General features: G+C 32.6%; 1 pseudogene; it reads right to left on the bottom strand.

The window, feature by feature from the left end:
* Nucleotides 1-695: 695 nt before the first annotated feature.
* On the bottom strand, nt 696-1,883 carry LOC143627120 (metalloendoproteinase 1-MMP pseudogene; annotated as a pseudogene).
* Nucleotides 1,884-14,177: the final 12,294 nt, after the last annotated feature.

The following is a 14,177-nucleotide window of genomic DNA, read 5'->3' as shown; positions in this document are numbered from 1 at the left end:
CGACAATCCCTATTTTTCTACACGTATATATTTTTTAATTTTAATATTATCTTAAACTATATTAACATAAAATCATAATTAATAAATACAATCCAAACTAAAATTTCACCGGTTTTTTCAATCAAAATTTGTTAGATTTAGATTCAAATGAAGCCAATCACCTTGATGTCTAAGCTTATTCATCCAATGTTCAAACTAATGTAGGAGAAAACCCCTTATGTCAAACTCGTCAAATTCTCAAACATGTTGTGAGAATGATTGATTGCTTTTTATTGATACCCTTTTCTTCCTTTAACAACATGAGATTTCAATTTTCTTTTTCTCTTTTTTTTTCCTTTCTGATAATTCAAAATGTTTTATCAATTTACCAATAAGGGATTTCAATGTTTCTTTTTGTTAATTTTCAATTTACCAATTTACTCGATTATAAAACTTTTTTGAAGGTTGAAATTTAAAAAATTAAAATTTATGTGGTCAAGAAAACATAAACACAAAATTTCAAACCTTAACATGTATGGTTTGTTCTTGTAACCTACTTGTTCTAATGTTTCTCACTATGTTCGGTTCAATCAAATGTGATGTCTATTGTTTCCCACAAGGTCAAACACTTCAAAAAAAGTAAAAAGAAAAAAAATGTACTGGTAAAAACACTTTAATGGCTCAACCCAAGACCCGTTTTAGTCATCGGGTCCGTATTCATGTTTTATTTTAATGTTAAGAAAAGAATAAATTAAATGAACCTACAAGTAATCCCAACAAACAAACCCACTTGACCCATCTTCCTCTCCCGGGTCGATAACCCGAAGAAATATCCGACTCCATAGACGGACTATACCTAAAATTCGGGTTCGACCCGTATAAATTTTGCACCCCCGTAATATCATCCATTTTAAGATCCACTTTTCGAGTCCGCGGACCCAAACTCGGGTACATAACCGCTTCCTTAACCGAAGAATGGGCTAACCCGAGCACATGCCCGATTTCATGAATCGCGACCGACTCCAAATCAACGGCCACACTCGATTGACTCATTTTTAAATCAACGGCCCACGTTTCCGCTTCGTCCAAGTGGAGCCTACCATTTTCGGGCGAGAAAGCGTGGGCCAACACCCCTAAAACCCCATCAAACTGGACACCGTCACCGTGGTCCCCTTCATAAAACCCGATTTTTATATCCGCTTTTCGATAATCATCCACCTCATTAAAGTCCACGGGGATCGTCGCCGCCCATCGCGCGAACGCGCGTTGGAACGCACCTCGTATGTCGGGAAAGCTAAGGTAATCTATCATATGACTCTCCGAAAAAGCGTAAGTCAACGTCAACGTCTCGGTTTTCGTGCGTTTTCGCCACCTCGGCTCCCCACTAAAATACGCGTAATGTTTACTCATGTGGAAACTATTACTATAAACACGCTTCCGAAAAATATTATCCGAGACGCCACACCGGGGCGACATTATCTCGGTAACCGTGTCAGGATCGAGTTTTCCTGTCACGGGTAACCCGAGTTTTGTTTGGTAGGTTAATACCGCGGTCTCTAGAGTGTCGTCAAACACGTCGGTAAAGTTGTTGTTCGCGTAGATGTAACCGAACCGATGGAAGTACCGTTTGAGGTCGGACATGCCGGGTAAGTTAGCGCCTTTGCCGGCGTCGGTGAACTTCGAAAACTCTTGCCATTTGTTGATCTTGGAGAGGTCTTTGATGGCTAAGTTTGGTGAAGGTGATGGAGGTATAACTCTGGCGGGTAAAATGCATGGGATAATATTAGAGAGGAAGAAAAACATGACATGACAGAAAAACCTTTGCATTGCGGTTATGTTAGTTTTGTTTTAGATATGGAACGTTGTTTATATATATATGCTTAGGTACAAGGTAACCTACAACTTTTGTCATATGATGTACAAAGCTATTGCAAATTGCAAAGATGTTTTTAAATTGGTTACTATTATTATTCTAAAAGATAAATGTTAATCTTGCTTTATTTTACGTCAATAACTATAAACCAGAATTTTTATCAGGTTTGAACATGAGACCTTCCTTCTTACAGACATGTGGCCGACCATCGGGTGGGCTCCGTAACTATTAAAATCAAAATAAAATAACCATGTGATTGAAGAGTTATAACATTCATATGTTGTTTTTTTACTTTTAACAACTGTGATAATTAAATATATACTTATTAATATACCATAAATATATATCGTTTTAATATCAATCAATTCTATTGTTAGAACCGTATAATTATTTGTACGTAATATTGTCAATAGTATAGTGGAAAATGAAAGGAGGACGGTTATATGCGAGTTATATAACAATATCATCGTTGACAGATTTTGTTTGTGTTTTTTTCTTAATATTTGTCTTATATTGAACGGTTGTATATACGACGCCAAATGAACAATGCATATGGCTTATATGGTATTAAGATTTGTTCCAAAATATAAACGATCTTTGTTAGGACTAATACGATGATTTACTTTGTTTTTATCGTAAAACAATTGATGTGTTTATACAAGTAGTTAAGCATATTAGACAAGATTAATATACATTTGTGGATAGTTTCAAGGTTAATTACAAAGGTTGCATTGTGAGGGTTGGACAAATTGAATGCAACAAAGAAAAGGGGTGGAGAAAGTTAGGAAGATTCTTTGATTCAAGCCTTGCCATTTTCAATATTCTGACCAGCTTTCATGGGTGCACATTGGTTGGGTCAACCACTTGGGTGGGATTCTATTTTTTATTCATATAAACGTGAATATAGGGTTTATGGTTCTAGATATATAACTTGGCTAATTATGATTTTAATTTTTAAATAAAACCTATTTACAGACATCATGGAACAAAACATAAAATGCATTTTTAATTATGAAAGAACCAAGTGTTCAAAGTCCACCTTCTTTACATCGTGGTGGTTTGTTTTAAAAGCTTAATACCAGCTAAAACATTGCTAATGGCTATTTGGTTTTATTAAGAGAGTATCTCTAAATCGGTCAGAGCTAAAGTTTGTTTACTCCTCAATGGCCAGTGGAGACTCTTAACAATTAAATTTCAGACACATACTGAATGATTCAGAGACTACCTCTTAAATCTTAATCAGTTATACCTCGATTAAGCACAAGACTGCCAAATAGCCCCTTATTGTTTTTGGTAATCAAAACTAAAATTAGTTTTAAGCATTAATCAGTATTTTTGCAGCAATTTCTTATATTTGTCTCCAAAGTTAATAACTATGGCCATAAACCAAACATTAAAGAGCGATTATTCCAAATAATTGCATTAGATAAAGCTTAATTGTGGAAATATAGATCTAATAATATATTGGGTAAAGCTTAAACAAAAGTACAAAAATGACCAAAAGTTCTGATTAACAACAATTAATAAGACACCAACAATAAGTTGTTGGGCTTTCAGTATTTTTCATGGTCACAACTCACCACGACTCACAACGCTGTATTCTTTACATAGTTAGATGTATTGCACCAGCCCACACTTGCTCGCCTGGGCTGCAACCCAGCTTAAGATATAAGCACTAAGCAGGCCTTATTTAAGCCCACTTAAGAAAATCCAGTTTCCCAATAATTTTGCTTACTAAATTTTCTTAATTTCTTCTATCACTTAGAAGACTACCTGTCCAATTCAAACTACGTTTTACTCATGATTTTAGTTAAAAGGTCCCCTGATGTGCGCTAGGTGCGAGACGTTCTCACGCTCAATGGCATTAAACGCGCCACTTATACATTGGCAGATTTTGTGCACCTATGTATAGCCTTTTAGGTTCACTTGTACGCATAGAGATAATATTTTAAATCGTATACAGAAATTATTTGTAGCTAGATTTTGGATAAGCAATACAAAAATATATGATAAATTTAATATATATATATATATATATATATATATAAATACAATGGGGCCATAGTCCACAAACGTTATGTGCGCATATTGCACCACAAGCCTTGACTATCAAGACTCTATCGTCTCGTTGCGACATATGCTTTTCTAAACCAGGGTTTTATCTAATTTTATTGGCTACTAGGGCCTACTAGAGTTTTGTTGTGGTCTTGTACTCTTGTGAGTTTACCGGATTGGGTAACATAATAGTAATGTTTAATTAATGGTGTACTATAAACTTATAGTTAATGATATAAAAATCACCTACCCTTTTTTTAAGAGGAGTTAAGGTATATTGTTTTTGGATTATCACTATGACGTGCAAGAATTTGTTTGAAAGTGTCCCATGTGCATGATAATAAAGTATTGACTTTGACACTCAAGCCAACATAACACTCATTCTATCATATTCCATACAGTTATTCATATTAATTAACTAATAAAAAAATGTTTTAACCAATTTAATTAACCTTATTTGGATTTGAAGTCAAAACACACAATTTGCTTGAAAAAGTAATTGCTTTGAGATCTTATCAAAATAACGGCTATAGTATACAACTGGTTTATTTTTTATTTTTTTTTAGAATTATAATTCACTATAAAACGATTACAATAAAGTGGCAGGAAAACAGGCAACAAGTTACGTCGCAACCCCCTTTTAATTTAATTGGTTCTAATATAATAATGTAAAAATAAGAAGCATATATATTTGAAAATTAGGCTCAACTAGATGTGCAAATGAGCCGAGCTACTCGAGCTCAGATTGATAAAAATCTTGACACAAGCCTGGAACAAAGCTCGTTTGGTTATTGATCCCGAGCTCAAGTCTTGTATGGGAACTTGGGAAGCTCGATTAGGCTCCTCAAGCCTTGTGAATTTATAAGTTTTACTTCTTTTGGAATCCTATTTGATATTAAGTTAACATTTCACAACCAAGCTCGAGCCGAGCTTAGACATGTTTAAGGCTTTTCTCAAAATATAAAAAAAAAATAAAAGATGTATATAAATTAACTTAAAGGTAACTACAGAGCTTTAGAAAAAGAGTTTGAAACGAGCCGAACTCAAGCTCAAGTCTTCGTAAGTTAAACCGAGCTGAGCTCGGTCTCAGCTCGTCTCGTTTACACCCCAGGGCTCGACTCGTTTACACCCTTAGGCTTGACTTGTTATAAAAATTATAAATTTAGAAAACATGTTACATTTTTTATGTTTAACTTGCAAGACAGCAAGAGGTACTCAGTTTTTTAATGGTTTTGACTTTTGATTGCATCTTTCACTTAATATTTTTTTGTTGGAAATGAATGATTTGAATTAATAGTAGTTCTTGAATTCAGTATTTCAGTATAAGAATATTATTCCATTTAATATGGTTCAGCTTATACGTTATCCCGTTTAATAATCCAAAACCATTTTTGTGTGCTTCTTCAAAGTAAAATGGTGTTCACGTCTATAGATATTCTCATTTCAAATGAAAGCAATATGTTTTTTTTACTATAAACTTAATTGAAAAGGCACCGAAGTAGCAAGAAGCTAGACCCACAAACAAAACACCCGAAAAAAAAGACAAATATATGACATAGCTTGAAAATTATCTTAAGTCGCCAGAAGATACAATTTGTTAGTTTCTAAATCAAGTTGCATCAATTGCTTAATTTCAAGTTGTTATTTTTCGATGTTTGTTTTTATCCAAAGATAGCCAGGTGACTTTATATCTTCTATTCTAAGACCTTAATAACGAAGATGCTTTTGTTATTGAAAACCTTGTCGTTTCACGCTCTCCAAATACACCAACACGGGAATAGGGAATATTGCTTGAATTAACACCTTTTTCATGTTAGTTTCTCTCACAAAATTATAAAAATCCATAATATCTAGGACCAAATAGGCATGTGTTGGTTGTATTTTACACCAATTGCTTATGTCACCAAAACTGCAATAACCGCATAATATACTTGTATACAATGTTTTAAACGTGATACATAAATCGGTCTCTTGAGTGTTGCACTTATCCTCTTCGACCACTTTGATTATCTTTTATATGCACGTATGAATTATGCGTTTCTCGCAGTTTTCAATATATTGTTAATTATGACTTATGAGAAGAAGAATACATATGCAAGTCACAATAATATTTAAACCCATATTTATATTTATATATTAAACTTAATTAATGTCAATTTTTTCCATAGTCTACCCAAATCCTGGCTACCCGTATAAATAAAAAGGTAGTGATATTATATTTATATATTAGTATTTAGTATTAATAGAAATAACGGCCAACTTGGTTATAACTTATATAAGAATAAGAATATTATATCGTAAGATGTAAGTGTTGGATGTGTTTCTATGATGTACTGCATATGTTAGTGCTCACCAACAATGATCTTTAATAAAAATATAATACGGCGTTAATTAATCTAAAAACTTGCACTCAGGCCATAATACTTTAGTTTGTATTAGCTGTAATTTGTGTTTGACTTTCTGATCTTATGAAACATTTGACTTTAATCATATTCATATTATATATTACATTTATATTCATCTATATGTATAATATAAACAATTTAATGAAGTCTGAAAGTTTAATGGATCACATGATAGTATTATGTTTGGAGCACTAGTGTCTGGAATCCTTACAATTACGAGTGCAAAACAAGTCGACACATTCATGAGCTTCTCGAAATTGTCTCGTTTAAAACTTGAAATAAACTGAGCTTAAACGAGCTTATTTATAAACTGAAGTTCATCTAAGAAACAAGCTCAAGCTTGCGCTTTACATACTTTGTTTGACTAGATTAGTGAGTTTAAACAAGCCTAATATTAATATAAATATAACAGGAGTAGCCATTGCGTCAAAGGTCTACTAGATGTGTTTCTCCTTGGGTAAGTGTCATGATAATGAACCCAACGACATACAAAATGTGTAGATTGTTTTTTAGGATAACAAATTTAACTTTAGTCCTAAATTACATCCATTTTGACAATCATAAGACCTGAATTTACAGTATTATCCAACACTTTGATACCGCTAGATCTATTTCAAGTGGACCGTGATTCGTAATTTTTCGTTTTGTTGCAAGGATTGTTTGTGAAACCCATCCGACATAAAAAAACAAATAAAACTTAAAACTAATCTTAGTAATAAGCTAGTTATCTTTTTTACCAATTCATATGACATAAAACTACATGTGGACTTTTGTATTGGGTTTATGACGCTTGATTCAGAGAGAATAGTTACACTGTTGAACCAATAAAACTAATAACACTCGTAATTTGGCGTGTAATGACGAAATAATTGTCCCAAAAGTTAAATTATTGGTTTACTATTTACTAGTTTTAATGAGGCAGTACCATAAATGGTTGGGGTCTATAGGTTATATAGCTTACCAAACCACAACAAAAATGGTTCAATAACCATAATGATGAATAAAAGGTTTAATGGACCACTTATACAGGGACTTGAAAGACCTTTATGGTCAAGGTCCCCAGTCCAAATACCTTCCAAATAAAATAGGCAAATCATTTAGTTCATCTTATTTGTTGTCTTTTGATGTCTTGATCTACATTTTTTTTTTGTCTTCGTCGTATAAAATTTATTAAAGAGTTGTCACTACTTTTGTGGGGTAAGGAGCTCCCTCAACGCACGTTTTGGGGCTCACATGAAGGAGAAAGCGAGGATATGCAATTACTGTGAATAAGAGAGAAATACGAGCCATTTTTAATTTACAAGATGGAATATATTAGAGATGAAAAGGGGGGGGGGGGGAGGGGTGAAGTTGTTTTTGGCTAGGCCTGTAAACGAACCAAACGTTCGGTGAACTGTTCGGCGGGAAGTTCGTTTATTTAATAAACGAACGAACATGAACACATAATTTGTGTTCGTTTAATTAAATTAACGAACATGAACACATGCTCCGTTCGTTCATTTATGTTCATGAACGTTCGTTTATGTATTAATAGAAAATAATTAAATATTATCTGGATATATCATCTGCTTAAAGGTTTTATATTTGTTAATTTGTGTTCATATATGTGTTTTCATATTTAAGTTTGTTTATGTTTGTTTGTGTTCATTCACATTGGTTCATATATGTTTATTTATGTTCGTTTATCTTTGTTTAGTTATGTTTGCTTAGATTTTAAACAAACGAATATAAACGAACACAAATGTCCATTTTTAAATAAATGCACATGAACATAAATATTTGTTCGATTAATTATAAAGTTACATGAACGAACACGAATATGCCATTGTTCGTGTTCATTCGATTCATTTATGGGCTTTCAATATTCACATTGATGAATACATCGGTTTTATTCTCTAGCCTCTACCGATTTTATTTGTGTTCGTGAACCGTTCGTGAACACATTAATTTTCTTAATGAGCGAACATGAACATAAAATATCGTTCGGTAAGTGTTCGTGAACCGTTCGTGAACACAATATTTTCTTAACGAACGAACATGAACAATGCCTTGTTCGTGTTCGATTGGTTCGTTTACAGCCCTATTTTTGGCTGTAAGACGGACAAGGTGGGCGTGGGTGACGTGACTACGTTCTTCAAGCTTCTCATTGTAAATGCCATGAGTAAAAAAACACCACATCGCAAATTTAGTATAGTTTTATATACCTAACTAAATTTATTATAACTTGAGGTTATAAGATACATTTTAAAAAAAGAAATAAAAAATAACGATTAATCTTGTAAACTCGATAATTTGCCTAAACCCTATAACTGATACAAGATACGTCTCTCACTTTAGCATTAGTTCACAATCATATATGCAATTCGAATCAAGAAGTTCACATTAGACCGATTATGTGCAATGTTGTTAAAAATCGTTGGGCTAGTTGCTTGGATTGGTAATCAGACCACTTGTCAGTTCTATTCATATGGGTTAACCTAACTTATTAGACCCGGTTTGATGGTTGGATCGGTTTTAAGTAAAATGAATATTGATTCTTTTTCATTTAACTTTTTTTTAATTGTCAAATTTAACTTATAACCTGGCATAAACACATGCACAATATATCAACTAATATGGAAGATGTAATGTAATTATGTAAACACATGAACCTAAATTACACTTTCCACTAAAAAAATATCTTTATCATATATGTTTCTTTTATTCTTTTAAACATGTAACATTTAAATATTCGGTTCAAAGAGTTGTTCATGTATAAAGGCACTGCCTAGATGCTTTGATTTGAAATATAAGGAAAGAATAAGTAGCCAATTTCACCTTTAGCGAATAAGTCGAAACAATATGATAACGATAGTGAAATTGTGGTGTCTCCCAATAACTTATCACCATCACATATTTTACCTTTAAACAATCCAACAGTAAAGTAAGACCACATGTCACATGATTCCACTTTGTTTGGTCAGTAAATGTGATCCTCGAGTGAAAGAGAACATCTTCTCATCCATCTATTCTTGTACGAAAACATCTTTATTATTATTAAAAAGTTTTCAACATATATAAACCTTTTACATATTTTTGTTTGTTGTTAATTAATACTTCATAGGACCGACAATTTTTTAAACGAACCTATTCGTCTATTCATATGACATGTGACGGAGTTTGAGCAGGTTTCGTGTCATAAACAGATACAATATACGTTTAAAACATGATTATAATAATGTCTAAAGAGGTCTTAGCACCTTTAAACATGATTATACCTATTTCTCATATTTTTTACCTTTTTATAAAAATATATATACATATTTATACTACTAAAACCTCTGTTTGTTCTTTTAGCCGGTTACTCCGACACACCTATGATTTTAATTTTATTGAAAAAAGGTTGTTTATTGTTAATTAAAACTATAAACTTTTAAATAAATGTTAAGGGTTGTTTTTGAAGAATATGTTATTATTAGACTATGTGTTGCAGTGAGGTGAGGAACACCACTCCTTAACTCACCTTCTTTTTGGTCACAAAACCATCTCCACCGGTAAAAGAAGCGGCAAACCCGTCTTCAACCTTTTGGAGTGCTAGTGAAGTAATGAGCAAAGAGGCTCAAGTTGGTGGGACCATAATCAAATACATCCAATGATAATAAGCTCTTTTTTATCTAGCTAATATATTTATAAAAACCAAAATGATTATAAAGTTGATTTCCACTACACATGATCTAAAAGTTAGTTAGTTAATACCTCACCACCTAGTGACTGTAACAACATTTTTTGTTAACTAATCATGCTCCATAGCACAGAGTCTTATGAATTATCATTTTGGTGGTCTTTATCTTATCTTGTTATTTGTTAAATGTATTAATGACTCGGGTCGGGTCATGCCATTAAATTGGTGATATTAATCGTGTTATACATGTCGTGTAACATGTTTATAAACAAGTTCATGTTTTAAAGAAAATAACACGATTAGTTCATCATGTTGTTTTCTTGTTTAGCATCCCTTTGAATTATGTCATGTTGTATTTGATTATCTGGCATGTTTGACACATTTTTGGCTGGTTTAACAGCCTAAGTTAAAAAATTTAAGTTTAGATTGCATAAACCCGCAATTATAGTTTTTTTTTCGTATATGCCTGAGATGATACTAGTTTTTTATAACAAATATTGTAAAATGTGATTTTTGTAGTTGTTTTAATTATATTTTAGTTCTTTATAAACTTTGATACACTTCACCATATTAGTGTTGCTTTTCCTTTTGGAATTAGTTGGTGTATATTTATATGATATAAAATTTGATTTTTATAAGAATATCTAAAGCAAAAATCTAAACAGATGCTTTTGTACATATACGGGCGATGGTCAAAACTCAAAAAGCGACAGATTTTCTTATTTGCAATGTTGCTCGCAAACTTCCAAATTTCTTTAAAAAATTCTCACCAATATCAATCTTACTACTCTAATAAAAGGCTACTATATATTGACACTTGTCAACCTCTCATCACTCCTCACATTTTTAACTCATATTCACTAAAATTGTATTATCTCTGATCAACCCGCCCAACTAATGTTATCTGGATCCGTATATTATTCAATCCATTTGTTTCCCCCTTCCAAATAAAAAAACCCTACGCTGCAAACATTCAATTAGGCGCCCCTTCCCTTCGCTGCCAATCTGCCATCATTTTGCTGCCTTCTCCCTTATATGATTAAACCTACGAGACTGTTTATCTTCGCCGCTGCTATCATTCATCTCCACCGTTGCTTCAGACCGTTCCATTGTCGCTTACTTTTAGGTAATTTTACAATTACATGCTTTAAAACTGTTGGTGCCTACCATGAATAATGGGGTGGGATTAAAACAAGAGAAAGAGACCTTTGAAATTGATTTGATGGTGTTATCTAAATGTTTGGTTGATGTTGATTGTTGTTGAATATGTATAAGTTGTCACTTTTTAATTAATAGATTATCAAGCGATAAACAGCTCCAAGCGATAAACATCATATATTATATTGTAATTACAATTTTAATGTGATAATAAGATGTTATATTGGTAAGTGGTTATTCTCTATCTTTTTAACTAATTTTTTTAAATTTTTTCATGATTTATTATGCAGGTAATGACTCCAAATCCAGAAAGTGTTACAATTGATACACCTATTGTTGACGCCCTGTACCGCATGCACGATGGAAAGTTTTTACATCTATCTGTTGTCGAAAGAGGTAAAGACAATGTTGTATGTTTTATTTTACACATTTGATATAAACATTATACATACCGGTTGTATATCTAAATTGCATATGGTTTGGTGCATATGGAGTTATTGTTGCCATTGTTGATGTCCTCCACATCGCTCATACTGCAAAAACCGTAGTCCCTTGCTGCTCCAAGGTATCACTTGGATTTCTTTTGTTTATTTTTTGTTTTTTAAGAATATTGCAGCACGGTCGTGTACTCGTGTTCCTGGGTTGGTAGGTGCAACTAACCCGATGACAACCCGAATCCTTATTATATTTTCAGATTCAATAGCCGTCAAAATATTGTTTTGAATGTTTTTTTAAATGTTTCATGGTTCGTGTACTCATGTTCTTGGGTTGGTAGGTCCAGCTAACCCGAACACAACCCGAAACTAAATTATATCGTACACATAAACTGAACACGACATTCGTATTTGTGTTATTTTCTGTTTTGCACCAAGATTCTATAACAAGTTTTGGCTTTTTTTGAACAAAAGTTTTGACTTTTTAATATATTTTCATATTTAATAGCCGCGTAAGATTATTACGGTTCTGAAAAGATGACCAAATAACACCTTATGGTGGTAATTGATGCAACTTTACTATATCAAACTTTCAAAACTAAAGCACAATCGGCACCAAGGTATCACTTGGATTTCTTCTTTATGTTCTTTATTTTTTTTGTTTTTTAAAAAATATTGCAGCATGCTTCGTGTACTCGTGTTCCTGGGTTGGTCGGTCCAGCTAACCCAAAGACGACTCGAAACCTTATTATATATTCAGATTCAATAGCCGACAAATTATTGCTTTGAATGTTTTTTTTAAATTGTTTCGTGGTTCGTGTACTCATGTTCTTGGGTTGGTAGGTCCAACTAACATGAACACGACCCGAAACCAAATTATATCGTACACATGAAATGAACACGACATTCGTATTTGTGTTATTTTCTGTTTTGCACCAAAATTCTATAACAAGTTTTGGCTTCTTTTGAACAAAAGTTTTGACTTTTTAATATATTTTCAGATTTAATAGTTGCGTAAGATGTATTATGGTTCTGAAAACATGACCAAATAACACCAGGTGGTGGTGTTGATGCAATTTACTATATCAACCTTTCAAAACTAAAGCACAACGGGCACCGAGGTATCACTTGGATTTCTTTTGTTTTCTTTATTTTCTTTTGATTTTTAAAAAATATTGCAGCACGGTTCGTCGTGTTCCTGGGTTGGTAGGTCCAGCTAACCCGAAGACGATCGGACCCTTATTATATTTTCAGATTCAATAGTCGACAAAATATTGTTTTGAATGTTTTTATTTAAAACATTTTTCACGGTTCGTGTACTTGTGTTCTTGGGTTGGTATGTCCAACTAACCCAAACACGACCCAAAACCAAATTATATCATATAGATGAACTGAACACGACATTCGTGTTTGTTGGTTATTTTCTGTTTTGCACCAAGATTCTATAACAAGTTTTGTTTTCTTTGAATTTTTTTTGAGTTTTTAATATATTTTTATGTCCATGAATAGTTTTTTTTTTGTTAGTTTCATGGATACATTATTATTTATCTAGAGTTGGTATATACATGAAGAACCTTATTTGTCATATGGAAGAGTTATAAGCAGAACTGTATATTACCTTATCTAGAGTAACAAGCAAACATGAACTAAAAATTTTGATTTTTGATAAACAATTTATAGCGACCAAGACAATCACAAATGTAGTGTACAAGTAAGGTTTTAATTATTTATAACATATTTGTGTAATATTAATGTGAATTATAATTATATTAACAATATATAATCATTTTGTTGACTGTATTTCATTTAATGGCTAAAATTTTTAATTTTAATCAATTACCCGTGTAATACACGGGCCTCAAACTAGTATTGAATAGTGTGTAATAATTATCCAAATGTACTTAAAGCTAAACGTTCAAATACATACTTTACGAGTGGAAAATAAAGTTATTAACTTAAAGTTATTAGGCAATGTGTAGTGGGCGTGGATTGGGGCGAATTCGCGAAGGGACGCGAAAACGAATTGAAAAAATGTGCGAATATTATGGATATTAGTATTTTTTTTAGTTATGTATTTTTTTAATTTTTAGTTACGTATTTTTTTAGTTATGTCTTTTTTTTGTATTTCTTTTTAATTTTAATGCATTTTTATTTAATTATTTAAATAAATTGGTTTTTATTTGTTTAGTTCAATTATAAAAAGAAAATAATAAAAAAAGATACTGTGGACCCAATTTGTAGCTCCTACACCATTACACCCTAAAAACAAATTTCTACTCATTGCTGACTGGGCGTAACATGTCACAATTCGTCCCCATTTATAGCTCATTCACTACGCATAGCCTTATTGTATTAGCTAATGAGCATTAGCTCAATTTATAATGAAAGAGGAGTAAAACTTGGGATAAAGACTATACGGTCTCAAATTCGAATTCAATTTCGACCCCGATTTATTGTAATGGACATTTGGGCAATGGTTTTTCTCAGAACAGGAGATGATGGGCTTGGTCGCTTGCGCTACCCAGGGCTAGCTGCAATTGGGGGCAAATGGGGGCCGACTTTTACCATTGGGCTACCCCGCTAACCCATGCTTTATTAGTTGGTCTTTCAAT

Source organism: Bidens hawaiensis, unplaced genomic scaffold (genome assembly GCF_021521415.1).
Source record: "Bidens hawaiensis isolate Kalapana, Puna unplaced genomic scaffold, B.hawaiensis_p1.1 tig00004599_1, whole genome shotgun sequence".
NCBI classification, from domain to species: Eukaryota; Viridiplantae; Streptophyta; class Magnoliopsida; order Asterales; family Asteraceae; genus Bidens; species Bidens hawaiensis.
This window is presented reverse-complemented; position numbering and strand designations above follow the sequence as displayed.